Below are 18,462 nucleotides of genomic sequence, written 5' to 3'. Positions count from 1 at the left end.
TTCCTTCTGGCTTATTTCACTGAGCATAATTCCTTCTAGCTCCATTCACATTGCTGCGAATGGCATGAGTTTATCTTTTTTGATAGCTGAATAATATTCCATGGTGTACATGTACTACATCTTCTTGATCCAGTCATCTATTTTGGGGCATTTGGGTTGTTTCCAAAGCTTAGCTATTGTAAATAGTGCTGCAGTAAACATAGGTGTACAGTTGGTCTTTTGAATCACTGTTTTTATGTCCTTTGGGTAGATCCCTAGGAGTGGAACTGCCAGAAGGAAAAAGAAAAACATCAGATGGTTTCACTTATAACAGGAATACAGGGGAACCAAATAAGACATCAGTGTAAAAAGAAATCACAGTACAAAACACAACTAAGCGAAAATAGACATTTATAAACCAGAGACATCCTGCAAGGGAGGAGGAGGAAGGGGGTGAGAGGGAGGGAGTGAGGAGCACAGGGGACTGAGGTGATGGTGCACGGGTGCCTTGGGGAAGGAAATAAAATGAAGACTCAATCTGAGGGGGTGGGGGAAAGCAAATATTGTCTAAAAAATGTAAAAAATGATAAATGTTAAAATAAAAAAAAATTCAAAAAGTAAAAAAAAATAACAAAAGAAAATTCTACATTTCGCTCTGTAGGAAAACGTGTCTGACTGCCCTGCCAGTGCCGCCTCCAGAGGCTGGAGTCAGGAAAACAATGATTCTTGTTCACTGTGAAAAACCCGGCATGAGGAACAAAGACGGAATCTGAAAAGTCCACAATTTGAGCCTCTGCCTGTTTGTAGGCGCCAGGAGAAGGAGCATGAGGCAATGACCTGGCTTTACCCTCAACTGCAAAGATACTTTTAGGATAAGAGATTCCAATGAATGTTGGTCCTTAGACCCTCCCAAACAGGTGGCTCTGACTGAATTAGCCTTGTCAGTTCAGTGTTTCTCCTTTATCAGTAAACTAAGTTTGCTGGAAATCAACTTTCTTTAGTTAAGGGAAAATGTTAGGAATTAACTGGATTTTTTCTTTTCTTTGTTAAGAAAAAATAATTGTGGGGGCCTCCCTGGTGGCACAGGCGGTTGAGCGCTGCACTGTGAAGCTGTTTGCGGCCTCTGCAGCTCCAGTTCCATCCCGGCCAGCTTCGGAGCAACCCACATGGCGAGCAGACCTCTCCTGTCTCGCCCGCTGCTCCCCTCAGCAGTGTATTTTGTCAGTCTGCCTGTTCTGCTCCCCACTCTGTCTCTCGTGAATTTTCTCACTCCTACCCTCACCCCCGCGCGCATCTGGCCTGTAGCCCTGTTCTTGTATTAATAAAATAAATCTTTTAAAAAAAAAAGAAAAACAAAAAATAATTGTGTGTTCTTTCTCTGTGTGTAACTTACTTGCATAAAATTGAGGTCGTTAACCCTGTGGGAAGAACCAGTCAGGGGAATCTGATATTGGCCTCCAAGGCAAGGTGAGGCCCTCAGTTCAGTGATGAATAGCTTTTAAATACATTTCTTTTTACTCAACTTTGAATTTGCTTCAAAGTAGTGATAGTTTCAGTAAACGCCTTCTTTTCAAAGAATCCTCTTAAACCAGGAATGTTAGAGGCATTGAATTCTTGGAATTTTAACAGCATTGTCATTGGTTGCTTTCATTTGCTAATAATGTCTATTTTGCCCTGACAAATGTCTTCCAGTGTTAGCTTAAACTGTTACTTACACCGTTATGAGGGTCAAAAATCATATATGCTTTTATCCTGTGTTTCCTTCAACACTGAACAAAATGCCTTGCACATAGAAGATGCTTTATAAACGTATGTTTTAAGGGATTATCACTGCATTTTTGAGAACAACAGTACAGAGAAGAGTGTTGTAAGAATACTAAACTGAGTGATATGATACAATTGATGATTCTCCTTTCGTTTCCACATTATGTACACTATTACCTAGAATTTTATATGTTCTTTCTCAGTAGTATGCTTATTATTTATCTAATCATGGAAAAACAGAAAAGAGAGCTGGGGAGGACTTTATCTTGGAAATACTCATTCTGTGCCCTTGTGGTACTTAATTTTCAGCTTGGTGGATGTGAGAGCATCCAGGTTGGGTTAATATTTGAATTACTTGTCAAGGCTGTTAGACAAGCTGGCACAAATCTCATTTCACATTGACATTCTTCAGCTCAGATTTAACAGTCTAAAAATTCAGGTAGATGCCGCCCCAAACCACAATACCTAAAGGCTTGGAAAGTGTTCAAGGAAGGACGAACAGGAGTGATAAATTCCTTGAAGGTCACAGTCTAAGAATGATGCAGTGTCTTCAGAATTTTGACAACTTGTCTGCCCTGTAAAAGCCCCCAAAGTATTCCTAACAAATGCTTAATCATGCTTCTCAGAGCAGGCCTTGCTATAGAAAACTGGGAGGATATTTGACTTTAAATAATTTGCTCCCCCACTCCCTTTTCTGGTTGATCCAGATAACAGATGTCAGGCTAGAGAAAGTAGCTAGAGAAAGCAAATCCCAGAGTAAGCGTTCATGAATGAAGTCATTATGTATGAGAGGAATTTCCCCTAATTTCCCTCATCTCCATTTCCCGTCATTTCATTGGTTCCTAGACATGCCTCAAATTTCCCCCCAACTTTTCCTTTATAGCCTGCAGTGTACACCCTGTCTTCAATAAAGGGGTGAAATTTCAGTGAGGGATGAGGTTTCCCTCATCCTTAATTCCAAGAATGGCTTTGACTTTGAAGCAAGGGCTAATTGACAAGAGGTTGTATTTATTTACCTTGAGGCATGATGGTTGACCAGACTCATCCAAAGTCCTCACAGGTGGGTTTTCTTAAAGAGGTGAGGCAGGTAGAGGAGATAACCCATACTGAGTCCCTAATGCGAGTAAGAAGTCTGCTATATTCATGTGAAGTGCATCTCAAAGTGACTTGATGAAGTAAATTCTACTACATTCTTGCCATCTTTGTAGTTGATAAAACTGAAACTCAGGGAAGTATCCTAGGTTTTAGAAAGTCCAAAGCCAGGCATGAAAGAAATTTTTTTTTTTTTCTTTTTTGCCAGAAGAAGGTAAATTGGTTTAAGCGTCAGCTTGGGGGTTAAATTTAGCTCCCACTGCAGGAGAGATTTTGAATGAAATATGTGTTCAAACCATGAGTCTGTGTATATTCTTTTTTGTCACCAGCTTGCCTTCACTCAGGCCATAGCTTCAAATAAAACAGCGGTCCTGAGATGCAGAAAGGCTGTGGGATAGAGCAGTCCGGTCCAGTTGGAAATAGTTGCTCTATGTTTGCTCAGTGCCCAAGCCTGAGTGGGGATTCCAGAGTCAAGTTGATACCAACGCAGGAAACCCTGATTATAAAGGCAGGAGGGTAAAAGCTGAGTGAGGGTGGGAGTGATGTAATTACACGCAGCTTGCAGGGAAGGGGAGGGAGGGCTGGGAAGGCCTATAGTTTGTTGTCTTCATTTTCACTCTCCCCTCATACAAAGCTTGAAGTTGGTATTAGGCCTTGTATGCAATTTTCCTTGGCTTCCCAGTGAGTGAGGAAAAAAAAAAAAAAAAAAAACCTTAAAACTAGAGGGGACCTTTAAGTCCATTTTACAAAATCAAGAAAAATCCCGAGAAAGAGTTCAACATGAGAAGGGTTTTTCCCTCTTTGAATTTCTGCCTGGGAGCAGAAAGGAGTTTTTTCTGTTTTCTTTCTTCCTGATCCTCTGAGATATTTAAAATCCTCTTGAGCAGAATGCTTGTGAGGGCGCAGGAGAAAGTCATCTTAATTGACTCTTTCCAATCTCTCTTTGTGGGAACGGGTAAGAATGTTCCTCGTCTATTTAAATATGAATTTGGGTAATTCTTTAAGCAAATGATAATAGATGTATGTAAATTTCTCTCCTTCTTGAAAGCAGTCATACCTGAAGTTATTTCAAATAGCAAAAATAATGATGGGATTAGAAAACTGTCAGTCATTCTGGATGTAAGCAAAGTCTCATTTCAATTGGCAATATAGATCATCATCTTTTAAAGGAGGGCAAAGGTAGTCTCCAGGATTGAAGGTCTTCAAAAGATAATATTCATTTAAATCTTGCCTGCCTTATAACAATCTCAACAGCAGTTCCAGGAGACAAATAACGTCAAAGTCTTTACATTGTAAAAGTGGGCTCTGAGGCTTGGCAAGGGTAAGAATAAAGTCCCAGTTTACCTAGTGTTGAGGGCAAAGAATAGAGTCTGGGGTCTGTCCATTTCAGGCAAGTGTTTTTAACCCTAACTCTAAGCTGTTTTTTCCCCCCTGGTTCTTAAATATAGCTGAATACATTCAGACATGTTTTCTATTAGAAAATTGATGCAATTACATAGTATATAGAACTATTATCCAAAGATCAAATACCTCAGATTTCCACTAGGCTGGTGTAGGGTAAAGAAAATGTCAGGCTTTTCTGCCCTCCCGCCATCAGGATAGATGATGGATCCTTGTCCTGAATGCATGCCTGATGGCGGGCACCTGGAATAGGGTGTGGGCATAGGTAGATGGGATTCAGCTGAGCTAAGACTGTGCTTTTAAGGGTGGTGTCACGGGGACGCCAGTAGAAGCCAAGAAGAGAAGCCGAGGAAGAAGTAGCAGAAGCCGAGAAAGAAGCAGAGAAGGCTGGAGAGCCCAGATAGAGTGAAGACTTGCTGGGGGCCGGGAGGCCTGCCAGCCTCCTGGCCCCCCAGCACCCCTGCCTGCCATATGTCTGGTGAACCCCAATAAAAAACCTGCAAAACCACTGAGGACTCTGACTCCTCCTTTACCCAGTCTGCATGGGATCAGAAAACCTGCACTGTGGCCATTCCTGCCCTTACAGCTGGGGCCTTGTCTTGTTTATTCTTTGTACTCAACATGTGTGTGTATATATGTATTATATATATAATATATATATATCACACATATAGTCTATATAGTATTGGGTTGTCATAAAAGTCATGACACTTTTTGCATAGAAAACATAGGAAAAATACATCGCGAATTTTCTGACAACCCAATATAAGTATATATGACATATATATATATAATGTACACATACATTATATGTATACATGTATATATCCCATTATATGTATACATGTATATATCCCATATGTATACATGTATATATCCCACATATATATGTATATACAGGGAGAGAAACAGAAGGGGGATTGTGAGGGGGGGCGGAATAGGAATTTTCTCAGAAGAGAGAACTGGTTTTTGTGCAGGAAAGTGAGAGCCAGTGAGCTCAGACAGGGACTGAATAATATAGACCCACCCTAGGTCTTTGCTAAAATAGGTTATTTCCAGTGCCTAGTCCTCATTTTCTACATCAACAACATAGGGATGTCTATCAGCTAAGCAATTCAAAACCACTTAAACAATAAAAGGATTCAGAGAAATCTTAAGTAGAAAGCCCCCAATTTGTTAATTAAGCAAGTCAATGGACCAGAGTCTACCTTTCAGCTTGAGGGCTCCCTCTGCTTGTGGTTGTCCCTAAGATAGCTTTAAGAATTCTAACTGCTCTAACCTCACTCACAAGCAGCCAGAAGGGTTTATTTCTTTGATTTGTCTCTTTTAAAGAGCATTTCCAGATTCTTCCCAAAGCCAATGTACTCCCACATTTCATTGCCTAGAGTGGGTCACAAGCTCCCTTCTGTGCCAAGAGTTAGTGTGTGAATAACATTTTCATTGCTGGCCCAAACCCTAGGTCTCCAACTTAGGCCTGTGGGCCAAGTCTTATTGGCTGCCTATTTTTATAAATACATACTGTCTGTCACTTCTTGCACACTACAATGGCAGAGCAGAATAGTTGCAAGGGAGACCATATGGTCCCACAAATCCTAAAACATTTACTCTTGGTGATTTTACGAAAAGTTTGCCAACCCCTTCCTAAACTAATATAGATTCATTCTCTCAGAAAAAGAATACAGTGAGTCCTTATTTAAGTTGTGTAAGTCCTAGAAGAGTTTGTTAAGCAGTGTGTTGATGCTGATAATTCTGTGTTATGGTCCAGCACAAGGGCACCAGGTCTAACTGGTGGTAAGTAGCCCAGAGCTGGCTTTCCCCTCTTATCACCCAGTATCTTCTATAAAAAGCTAGTGCTACCCTTGAAAGCTTTTGTGGGTATTAAGAGCAATAACATATTGTTGAAGTCATCTGAAGATCTGAAATGCCATACTCATGTCTAGTGAATTTAAAAGAATTGATCACATGGAAAAATGGGCTTGGTAAAGGTCTTGTGTTTTCTTCCATGATCTTTTACAAAAGGTTTCTCAAGTACACTAAGTGCCAAAGGGATCAAGATGATAAAAAGCTGACAGACTTATTACACTTACATGATACTCAGTTCATAGTTTTCATTGCTTAGGATGTTAGTAACCCTGGAGGTGGGATTTTTAAGAAACGGGTGCATTTATCCTTGGTGCAAACACTGGCAGATTAGGGTGTGAGCAGATTAGCTGTGTGAAGAGGAGTAAGGTGAGTGCTCCTGGATAACTTATCTGATTTTGAAAATATTCCATAAACTAAAACCTTTGCTTCTGCTATTCCTCTGGTTTCTAGTCCTCTTTGAAGGCTTCATGCATTTGGATGCAATCTTAAAATGCAAGGGTTTAAGTATATTAGGACTTATTCTACCTTGCGCCCTACTCTCATGAAGGGTAAGTTCACCTTCACAACAAAATCCTTCTGCAACTTAACTTGGTTCAGTTCAAATCTACTTATTTATAAATGTATTTACATAATAAATTCATTTCTAAGATTATTCATTGATTTGTATAACACAGAGTCAGGAAGCAGCTGAAGTGTTATGTGCTAGGTTATGGATCTATGGAATGAATAATGCATTGTATTGAGGAAGCACCATCAATTGAACATGTAGCAGATGAAGTAAAGTTCTGGAACAGGGGTTTAAAGAGAACACTATGGGAGTGGAAAGCTATGACAGATGTCAGAGGGGACATATGAAATTGATCATAACATGGTTCTGCCATAGGAAGGAAATAGATACTTATACTACATAGACAAATAATCATGATATAGCCCTACAGCAAGATATGCTCCGTGGCCTACCAAAAGTAACTTTCTATAACTACGAGGACCTTACCACAGACCATTTATTCCACATTCCCGGATAACAAAGATCTAGATCTTATCCTCAAAAATCTTGTTATCTATCTTTGAATCAGCTCTCAGTCATGACATCCAAGATATTTTTTTAAATATTTGTTCTGAACTATCCACATTAGCCTCACTTAGAGCTGATTTAAAACATGCAAAGTCATGGTAATGTTAGGTAAATTATTTAATCTCTCCAGGACTCCCTATCTGAAAAATGGAAATAGTAGTTCCTGTCTCAAGTCACTGTGTGACTACACAGTGACCACCACACATCTATCTCTCTATCTATAATATGTATAATATAATATGAGTTATATGTAATGACTCTATTACTAATCTTCAGATAATTGAAATATTTCCTATACTTATAAATTTTCCAGATTATTTTTCTGGCTTTATTCTTTCTTCATAGGAGCTCCATTGATTGCTTCTGTCAAACTCCTATCTACCTACCCTAATTTTAGACTACTGGGCAAGGAGCCAGTGCTAGTAAAGGGTGTCTGGACTCTCACTTGTTAATATGCCTTGTGTAGAACCCCCTAAATAACTTTTAGGGGCTGGAGGTAGGAATGGTTGGTTGGGCCATACCCCAGAGTTCCTAGATATCAGGCCATAATGCCATTTTCATGTCATGAAAAGCTCACCAAAACTCTCAATATTTCCATTATTGTATATACTAAATTTTATGTCTAGACACAGCTGGTCTTTAAGGTCAGAGGTTGAGTTTTCTGTTCTTTCACATTTCCAAATATCCTATTAGAAGCAAACTTATGATCACAGCAGAGAGGAGCCTAAAGTGGCAGATGAAGCCCCATCTCTGCACAAATTCCTACACTGGTCCCTACGGAGCTTTCAATGATCTCTTCCAAACAACAGGATCCCCATTTTATAGGTGGGCTTAAATTTTATTTTTAACAAAAATTAATTTGGCCAGATTGGCATTAATAATAATAATAATAGATGTGATAATGTATTATATATAAAAATATAATTTACTTCTAAAATAAACACTCAGAGATTGAAAAAGCATGCTCTAATAAGGATATCTCTTTCTTCTGTGTACTGGTTTTAACTTTCGGATCATATTCTTCATGATACCAAAATAATCCCAAATATCTTATTCCGACATAATGCTCGGCTAGCACAAAGGGAGGGGTCGATAAAGAAATTAGCCAGTGAGTTATGAGAAAGAACAGGAACATTGTACTCACAGGGGTCAAGAAAGGAAAGCTTTCTCAAGAGAAGTAATGATCAAATATTCAAACACCATAAAAAATCACCCCCTCCCAAAAAAAAAGATCTGGTTTTTGTAACATATACTTTATCTCTCTGATCATTCTGAGAGTCAATAAATTTTTATTATTCTTTATATCAGTTTGAGTTGGAGTTTGGCTCACTGGAATCCAAAATAGCTCTGAATGATATCGGTGGGACTGTCAACCATGTCATATAGACTTTGCTGCTTTCCAAGGTAATGACGTACTTGATGTTCAGGGTCTAGGAAGCTGGATGCCAGTTTCAGATCAGAAGAGGTAATTTCTACATGTAGGTGTCATGTGTATCATCTACTAAAACGCTTTGATACAAAACAAGCCATCCCTTAAGTCAAAGTTCCTTAACAAGTGATGTCTCATTAATAGATATCATGGATGGTCTTTCTCCACGTAAAGATTGGTCCACATAAGACTATATAACATTTAAACCAGATTAGATGAAACTGAAACTGTTTTTTTCCCCATGTGTCTGTGGCTTCTCTGTAGAGGAACACCCTTTTGCAGACATACACTGGATGAAATGGCTTGGTGGAAACTTATGCGAGCTTTGAAAGAGTCTTATTAAGTGTTCTCTACCTTCCTACAAAACTTTAAGATAATCATAATCTTCACAATGCTAATATAAACCTCTGGGTCCCACTGGTTCCTTAGGAGCTGTGTGCAAATGTCATGCTAACACGCTCTGTTACAGCTGAGAAAACACATCAGATTTGCTAGTGAACCACATTACTGACAGACATCTGGGAATTAAACCCCAGGAGCTTCAGAAGTTAGAAAGCAGAGCAAAGCTTATGCTGGAAAAATAAAGTTCTTTGACTATAGCCCTCACTTTTAATTATAATAACCTAAAAGTTATAATTCTATTCTGCTCTCTCACCAGGTGTTTAAAAAATGGGATTGCTGCATCTTTGCTTTTAAAAGGCATGTTGGCATCAAAACATAATGCTTTTACCTCCTGCGGAACTACCTAGTAATTCAAAGGCATATTTCATCTGAGCTGTCTAGACTGTCATTGCCATTGGAAAATAAAAATAAAAAAGGTTCAGTTCTCACTGTAATGTGGAAGGAAGGGCCAGGATCCTCTGAGAGACCATAACGTTAAAAGTGCAGGTCATTATTCCGCTCTGAAAACAAAACAAACCCAAGAGTGTTGGCAACAACTTTACCAAGGAACTTCTAGAGATTTAGAGATAAAATAAAGCACCTCTTCCAAAATGGAGGCGTGGGACCCATAAGCTGAGTGTGCTCCATCTGTCTTGTCTTCCAGGAAAAGTTGCTGGGTTTTCCTATGTCACATAAAATCCCATTGGAATAAACTCCTTGTTTGGTCCAAACTGTTCAGATGTAATTGGATTTGGGGACATTTACTGCACTGCTAAAAATCACATTTGAAAACTGTTAGGGCCAACAATGAAATAGAATTTATATCAGTTTCTCTGTAGATAAATCAGTGAGAGAAGAATATTGGGTCTAATTCATGTTTGGAAATGATATGTCCAGTCAATCTGGGACGGACTCCAACTTTGGAAGTAAAAGGACCTGGGTTCATATCTTAGCTTTGCTATATTTTAAAATGTTATGTAAGCTCTCTGGGCCTTAGTTTTCTCATTTGTCAAGGGACTCTACCTCTCTGAGAAAGCGGTCTTAGAAGTTATTGAGGAAAGTTAAAATGATCACACATTTAAATCTGTCACGCGGGTATCAGCTACCCAGTGGATTCACACAGGTGGTAGTTAAGGAACGAGTATGTGACAACAAGAATTGTACTTTCCAGTTGCTTCTCTTTAAGTTTCTGATTATTTAGAAAGGAAATAAGGAATTTTGTTTAATCTTGTGCTTGGTATTTGGGGAAGAGTGTTTTTGAAAGATAGGGAAAGAGAAGTTTAAAAAGTATTTGATCCCAACTTTTTCACTGATTTTGAAATCAGGACAGTAATTTCATTCAACTGTATTTAAAAAATGATCAGAGTTGCTATTTTTCAGACTCTGTGCTACCTCTAGGGATATAGATTTCTATTAGCAAGCTAGATATAATATTTGACTCTATAGAACTTGATAGTTATCATGGGACATGGACACTGACCAAGTAATCATACACAATTAATTATGCATGGCTGTAATAAAATGCTATCAGGGGAAAATGCAGTGTCTGGAGAGTGTGTGAGGAAATCTTACCTAAGGCACAGCCTTCTGCTCCTTGGAGAAGGATTCATGTCCACTGGATGTACGAAGTTCTATGAGCTTGTCCTCGATGTACCTTACAAAATTGTGCTGTTCTCTACCTACTTGGGGGAACTAGTTCCTTGTAACCTTTTGACAACTGTATTACCTGTCTTCGTATTCCCAGAACTTAGTAAAAATGCATTTATACTGCAGGTGAGAAGAAAAATATGTTTTATTTCTGTCTACTATGACTTTCCCACTGGGCCCACAATGTCTTATCTCCATCTCCTCACCAAGGAAGAGAAGTTCAACTCAGCTATCCCTTTGTCAATGCCCTCTGACCTATTCTATTGGACTTCTAAGTGTCATATCTAGTGTCCTCTTATCAAGGCACTAAAAGTGCTACAATCTTTCATAATTTGCTAAAGTAAACATCTTATGGCTATTCAGTGCACTCTAAGAAATAAACCAAAAATAAGGTTGTGACATGATAGGAAGATAAAAGGGAAGGAAAGTCCAGGTTATTCATAGTTTTAATCTAGGTTATTCCTATTTAATATTGCATTTTCTCCCCACCAAAATCATTGCTGCTATATTTCTTGAACAAAGTGAAATGAATCCTAGGTCATCAGAGTTGGAAGGAACCTTGAAATGTGTATAATATAGGACTCTGCAAATGACAAAAAACATAATTGAATTTGGCTTAAATCCAATAAGTTAATATATTCATTGACTCAAATTATGACAAGAAAGTACAAGAGGTCCAGTTTTGTTATATCCAGCCTGATCAATGGTTCAGAAAATGGCTTCTCTCCATCTCTTTCTCTGTCCTGTGAATCTGGAAGAGGCACAGACTGACTTGCTTCACTTTCATTCACGCTTTCTTCTAGTAAATCATCTGTGCTTCAAAAACTGTAAAACCCCACTTCTAGTCTTTCTTGTGACTAGGTGTAAAGATATGATTTAAGGTGTTCTAAGCCACAACATCTGCATAAGATCTAGATTTGGAAGTGGATCAGGAGTGAAGCCCTGATTAGAATCCCATTTTCCTAGCTTGGATCAGGGCTGAGCAATGTAACTTAGTAATCCCAGGTCTTTCCTTAGTGGAGCTGGCAACATTCCTGAGTCTCGCATGGACAGCTGGTTGTGTGGCAGGCAGCTTCTCAATTTAGCTATTTCCCACATGATTGATGGACATTCTCACAACCAGAACAGCAGTATGGTGACTCCAAAGACTAGGAATTTTTATCAAAAGTCCAGTCTAAAACCTGTTTCTCTGACTTCCCACTGATTTGCTAAACGGCTTTATACTTGGCAAATATAAACAAAGACCCTATTAAAAATCTAGGGATGAAAAATACAATGTCTGAGTTGAAAAACACACTGGTTGGGGTAACAGAGGTCTAGACACAGAAGAAGAGAAGGTTAGTGACTCTAACACATGCAAAAGGAAACACGGGGAAAAAAACCTGAAAAAATTGAGCAAAGTATTAATGAACTATAGAGCAACTTCAAGCAACACAATTTATGCGTAAATGGATCTCTGAGGCAGAAGCAGAGAGGCACAGAAGAAGTATTGAAGTTATAGTAGTAAATATGATTGGAATCTTTTCAAACTTCAAATTTGACAATAAATAAACGCTTCTATTAAAAAAGGAGGCAAAGGATATAAACAGACACCTTGCCAAAGAAGACTTATAGACAGCAAATAACCATGCTGAACATCATATATCATTAGGGAATTACACAATAAATCCATGTGATATTACACACTTATTAAAGTGGTTAAAATCCAAAACACTGAAAACAGAGACTGGTGAGGGGCTGCAGCTCTAGGAACCCTTCTTCACTGCTGGTGGGAAAGCAAATGGCACAGAAGACATTTTTTGTAATTTCTTATGAAACTAAACATACTCTTACCATATGATCTAGCAACTGCGCTCCTTGGTATTTCCCCAAGCCAGATGAAACTTACATTCACATACAAACCTGCCTATGAATGTTTATAGAAATTTTGATTATAATTGTCAAAATGTGGAATAAATTAAGGAGTAATGGGTGGATGGCTAAACAAACTGTTGCACTTCCATACAATGAAAAAATATTTTATAGTAACAAGAAATGAAGTGTCAAGCCACAAAATGATGCTGAACCTCAAACTTGCATATTGTCAGTGACACAGACCAGTCTAAAAAGGAGACAGAGAATATGATTCTTGCTGTAGGACTTCGTGGAAAAAGAAAAACTCTGGTGACAATCAAGTGAGTAGTGGTTTCAGAGACAAAGGAGGAAGAGGGCAGGAACAGGCAGAGCACAGAGGATTTTTACAACAGTGAATCCACTCTGTAGGATTCTGTAATGATGGACATATATCCTTATAACTTGTCAAAACCCATATTATGTAAATGTAAATTCTGGATACAATTAATAATGAATCAATATCGGCTTATCAATTATAACAAATGCATCACACTAATGTAAGATGTCAATAAGGTGGGGTGAAGAGGTATATGGGAACTCCATACTTTCTGCCCAAATTTTCTGTAAATCTAAAACTGATCAAAAAACAGAGTTTATTAAGTAAAAGTTATTTTTTTTCCCAATTTTTCTGTTGTGTCCTCTCATCTCATTATAGAGTTATTTAAGAGTTCATTTTCTATTCTGGATATAAGTTCTTCATTTGCATGTGACTTGTCTTTTTATTTTCTTGTTTTGATCAATTTATCAATTTTTCTTTTAAAATTTGTACTATTTGCTTCCCCTTTATGAAATTTATACACTTTCAAAAAAGATCATTTACTCTGATTTTATCTTCTTCTTACTTTTCCAGTTTGTAGTCCTTAATTGTGTTACATATTTTGCTTATATATTTTTTATTTAGATTTATTCTTAGACATCAAAGTCAAAGCTTGATAGTTGGGTGCCATGATTGGATCAGGACTATTTAAAAACTTTTATTAGTTTGTGAAATCTATAACTATGAAAACTTCTGAGCTAGGAAATAAGAGTGAATTACCTGGGTCAAGAGAAAGGCTCTTGTTAGGGATTGTCTAATCCTGATATCTGATTGCTCTTCTACTCAGAGCCCTCTGTATGTGGGAAATTTGTTTATTTCTGTGATTTAGTTTTATCCTTTGAAACCCTGGAAAATTAAATCAAAAACATCTATGTCTCTTCCTGATCTAATACCTTATGGATTCTAACTAGTTTTATAATTGATTTTAAATATTATTTGTGGGCCTCCCTGGTGGCACAGCGGTAGAGCGTTGAGTTGCGAAGCTGCCCGCAGCCTCTGCAGCACTGGTTCGATCCCCGGCTGCAGGCGAGGGTCCCACATGGCTCGCAGACCTCTCCTGCCGCGCCCGCTGCTCCCCTCAGCAGTGTATTTCATCAGTCTGCCTGTTCTATTCCCTGCTCTGTCTCTGGTGAATTCTCTCACCCTTCCACGTTTCTGACTGTACCCAGTGCTTGTATAAATAAAAAAATAAATAAAAATTTAAAAAATATATATTATTTGTGTTTTAGAAGAAGTAGAATAAATCTATTAGATATTGGGCCTTCTTATGGAAACCTAAAATAGTCATAAAAGAGATGTCTGATGTGCCAACTGATGATAAATTAAATAACTAGTTATTAATCAGTACATTTTTCTAGGAAAATAACAAAATGTAATACTTAAGAGCTCACTATGTGCTGGATAATTCTGTAGTGTGTGTGTGTGTGTGTGTGTGTGTGTGTGTGTGTGTGTGTGTGGCTGGGGGCATGAGGATAGGTGTACACTCATGTAAATATTTACAATAAGAAAGTGAGGTAAGCACAGTCATTGTTTATTATTTACAATTTTACTAAATAGTAACTTGAAGCAGGCAAGGTTAAACAAAGTCCCTAAGCTCATAATTAAAGTTAGCACTGGGATTTGAACCTGTACACTATAGTATTAATATTACTTGTCACAAATCCTTAAAAATTTGGGGGAGAAAGATGTGTCTTCTTACAATTTAATTTAGTTTTAAAGGTACAATTTAAGATACCAAGTGCGAAATGCTGCTAACTTACCTTACTCACTGATCCCTGCTCCCAACCAAGTTCCTCATCTTTCTGATAGTAGCCACAGGTAGGCATCTGGATAAGTCCAGGTGAATAGAGCATCTTTCAATTTCTTAAGCTGAACCCTATTTGCTCTCTGAAAAAGTAATAAAAGATGACTAATAGGAAAGTGATAATATTTTCCTCATTTTGCAATGCTGTATTTTCTCCAAAATCAACTCTATCGCTACCACTACTCTTTATAGAGTTCTCATAAACTAGAGAAAACAAATGACAGGTGAAAGTTGGGTTGATCTGCTCCCACAGGTAACACTGGCACTATAATCCTCCACCCTGGTGGATTGCACTTCCTTCTTAATCACCTGTGCAGAGATTTGTCTCTCCAGCTCTGTGCTGAGTCATTGCTTTTACATTATATAGAAGATACACCATGTTTGATTAACATAAAAAAACTAACAACCCCAAGTCTATTTTAACGAGTTCTCCATTAAATAAATATCCAACTTTCCATTTATTCTTGATGTATAGAGTCATGGTAAACCCACATTCTATCTTGGGGCCCATCACAAATTTAATTGCCTTGAACATGTGACAAAACTTCTCTGAATCCTCATTGCAAAATGAATAAAGAGTATCTGAAGTATCTTACTTCACTGGGTTCTTATGAATTAATAATCTGTTTAGATCATGTAATGGGTCACTTTGCTAACTTGCTTTATCTCATTCAATTTTCTCAATAACCTATGGAAAAGTACAGGCTTAGAGAATGAAGCTAAATTGCCCAAGAAGATATAGTTACTGATAGAGATGGAATCTGAAATCCACATAGTCTGACTCCAGAATTCATTTTCTTAATAAATAAACTATACAGCCTTTTCTAAAACAGGAATGATTGACATTTCACACCAGGGTTTATGTACCTTTGGCCGCTTACACTAGGTGACTTGGATATGGTTCAGAAAGCCCAGCCTGTAATGTGGAGAACCTCAGGTCACTGCTGGCCAGTCTGGATGACTTTCAGCAAGAAACATCAGATACACTTTTTCCTTTCTCTTCATATTACTTTGCTTATCTTTTCAATGAGGTGCATACATGATTTCATTTTTTAGTATCAGTCGCTCAGTCTCTGAGTCAGTTAGATTCGCCTTCAAAAATGGACACTGTAACTTTCAGAAGTAGTTTTGCTCCACAATCTAAGAGAATATTTAAGTGGAGCTGGTTGTCAAGAACTTCTATTGCCCCCCAGAGATGAAAATAACAACCAAGAAGCAGAGATTGGTCTGTGATAATTGAATCGTTAAAACTTCAGCTTGGTGTCTGTTGCTGTGATTTTTTATAACGTATTATGGTAAATGAGGAACAGATCAGGATTCATAGCACACACCTAGTTGTGGAATTCATGCAAGGGCGTGAGCTAGAGTTTCATTATACAAAAGATAACCACTTTCTTATATCCAACAATGAACAAGAGTGATTGAAATTAAAAGCACAGAACTCTGTATTTTATTTTGTAGAGTTTGTGTGAGGTCCTTGGTCCAGGTTTGGGCTGCTCCCCCTGCACAAATGAGCAGAGGACCCCAATTCTCAGCAAAGTAATCACAATGTTTCGGTGGGATGTCTGAGGACAATGAACTGTTCGAATCCTCCAAGATTCCATTTCCAGCAAATGCTGATTTGTTTCAGTTGTTTTACTTCTATTCCAATCAAATATCCAGGCAAAACTTCCTCATTATCTTTTGGGAAGTCTTAATGATAAAGACCACCGGTTGATTCTCAAGAGATTTGGGGAGCTAGCATACTGATTTAGTGCTAACCTCATTAGAACAGGGACTGGGGAAAAGAGGATGAACATCAGGATGAGCTGCCCCATTAAATATCAAATTGTGATCCAATTAGGTGTTCTCATGAACAGTGACTTATTCCCAGATATCAAACACCGAATCTCAAGTAGTTGCAGCATCTTTCCAATTCTAAAACGTGTGATTAACCTTATTGTCTTCTTGGTTATAATTGTAATTCTGTACTAAGCTTCAAAAATCTACCCTGGACCTGCAGCTGGTACTTAGTAACCTGGTGGATCTGGGTGGTACTCCCCCCAGGCAGACATTTTGGTAAACCCCTAGTTCTGCCAGGTTCCCTGAGTTAGATTCAGCAGCATCCTGCACTTATGTTTGCCAGTGATCTCTGTGGGGTCATGAAGCTGCATTTTCCTTTGACAAGCCTCCCTGTCACTCATTTATTCACTCTCATCCTTTCACTCTACAGATCAGAATGGATGACATGGGACCAATGGGGGAGTGTTTGGGAGAACGGGATACTTAGGATGTTTCCATAACTAGGCTACTATAAGGAGTGCTGCAATAAATACAGGCGTGCATATATTCCCTCAAATTAGTGTTTTGCATATTCGGGGTAGATACCTAGGAGTGGAATTGCTGGATGGTATGGTGAATCTACATTTACTATTTTGAGAAATCTCTAGGGTTGGACTGCTTTACATTCCAACCAATAGGGTAACAGGGTTCCCTTTGCTCCGCTCCCCACCCTCGTTATCCCGTTGTTTCTGTTCTGATATGGGCCATTTTCATGGGTGTGAGAAAGGGTCTCAATGTGGTATTGATTTGAATTCTGCTACGATAAGTGACAGAGCATTTTTCCTTCGGTCTGCAGGTCTTCTGAATGTCTGAGTGCCTCACAGGTTATCTTTAAGGTCATACTTCCCAAAGGAGATACATGGAATATTGATTCCTCATAGTCTCTGGAAAATAAGAGACTACTGAGTAACTCAGTTTGGAAAATGCTTAGCATTGCCTAAACTACCATTTCCCAAACTCTTTGGCCCATTAATAATTTCATTTGTATGTGGATGGGTGTGTATATCTGAGGGTACACTAGCTAACTCCCAGCAGAGTGAATACACTAAGGAAAACTCACTCTGGAAAGGTCTTCCTAGTAGGCAAGAAAAACAGGCTCTTCCTGAGTTTAAATCCTGCCTCTGTCAGTTGCTAGCGAGGCTGTTACTTAACTTTTCTTTTCCTTGGTTTCCTTAAATATATTATGGAGATGATAATAGTGTCCTTTCTATGGGTTTGTTTTTAAAGGTATTGAGTGAATTGACAACACAGCTGAAGGGCTTAAAACAAATCCTGGAATACAGATGATGTTTAACATTTGTAACTATTTCTATAATATACAGACGTCTGGATAAAATTTAAGGGCCTTCAGGTGAAAAGTGAGTCTTGTCTGTGCCCCAGGAGGTGTCTGCCATTTAGTTGGAATGCTGTCATGCAGAAAGTTCCATTTCAGGCAGTGTGGCACAGTCTGCCGTGTGTATCTGCAGCCACCCGGACCCTCATCATTGTTCTAAATCTCAGTGTGTCAAATTTTGTGCATCAATTCTCCACATTTGTTTGCGTTCCTGAACTGAATTTGCCCAACTCTCAATCTCTCTCTTTTCTGTTTCTTCCTTCTCTCTAACAAATAGGATCCTAGAAATGAAAGATTCCCTGCTCTTCATTTGTACCAGGGTCAAGTTCCAGAAGGGGATACCAGATGGCAGCAAAGAGAGATGAATTTCCAGGGACTGGGGTTGTCATTTAAAAAAAAATCGATTAGTTGTTATACTCGGTCATTGCTCTTCCTAAAAATATTGCTCTCATTTAATGTGCTGGCTTCCGTGGAGTTGAACTTTGTCCATTTTGAGCATGGGTTATTGGGGCTGGTAGCTGTGACAGAATGAAAACACAGAAAATTCCCTTTCATCTCTTATCACTCTTCTTCGTTCTCATCCCTGAAGTGGTCAAAAATGTGTGAATTAAGTGTCAGGTGTTACTATTTCAGGGCTTCCTCCCAGCTCCTGTCCACTGAAATA

The sequence above is a fragment of the Talpa occidentalis genome, unplaced genomic scaffold (assembly GCF_014898055.3).
Source record: "Talpa occidentalis isolate TD23 unplaced genomic scaffold, MPIMG_talOcc4v2.1, whole genome shotgun sequence".
In the NCBI taxonomy this organism is placed as follows: Eukaryota; Metazoa; Chordata; class Mammalia; order Eulipotyphla; family Talpidae; genus Talpa; species Talpa occidentalis.
This window is presented reverse-complemented; position numbering follows the sequence as displayed.